The following is an 894-nucleotide window of genomic DNA, read 5'->3' as shown; positions in this document are numbered from 1 at the left end:
TCTCCCAACATAGAAACCTGGAAAATGGAAAGTGATACCAGAATTATGACTAGTTAATGAGACCATGTACCTAGGTTGAGATTTAGAGACTAGACTGATTACCTTCTCATTAAGGTATGGTCCAAATGGTGCCTATAAAATCTTTTCGATTTAATAGATTGATTGTACGATCTCTTTGTATTCAAAATATTTTTAAAGATTTTCAGGTAGTGTTCCATCAGCCAATTAAAGCAACCAAATGGGAGATATCATTAAAAAGTGTTGCCTCAGGTAATAGCAAACAGAGTAATAGTATACACATGTGTCATTATATGTGTTTCAGGCAATACAAAATATTCAAACTATTTTTAACAAGTTTACATTATCCATTATGGATCTTGTTTGTCCATGAAAAATGAAGGAATTTGCCTGCAACACTCGGGCAGCTTCAGCAAAGCCTTGCCCTTAAGGGTAGTTAATTCCCTACAGAAAATACAAATGCAACCACCTTTCCCATTTTCAGGACAGATGTCTTATCCTACAGAAATTAAGACTCAGTAATTGGAAATTAGGAAAGATAGATTGCAAACTCTGAAGGAATTTTAGAAATGATTGGTAAATATTCAGTGACTGTTTCCATTTTAAAAATGCCGAAGAAAATCTTGAGCAATGCAGTGAGATTCGTAAAGGGAGAAGTGACCCTATTTTCCCAAGGTCCTATATTGATGCTGCTAGTCAAGGGCTGACTTAGTTGGAGAATGTCCCTGGCTTCTTGAATACACAATTACAATAAATAAATAATAGAGAATTATCCTTCAGTCACCACATAACATATGGCTTTATGTTCTTGTTATTCTAAATTTTCTTAATGTGGATTCCCACAAGCATTATACCATGCATATATTTTTGCATGAT

Source organism: Myodes glareolus, chromosome 24, assembly GCF_982192425.1.
Source record: "Myodes glareolus chromosome 24, mMyoGla1.1, whole genome shotgun sequence".
Taxonomy (NCBI): domain Eukaryota; kingdom Metazoa; phylum Chordata; class Mammalia; order Rodentia; family Cricetidae; genus Myodes; species Myodes glareolus.
Note: the sequence above shows the minus strand (reverse complement) of the source record.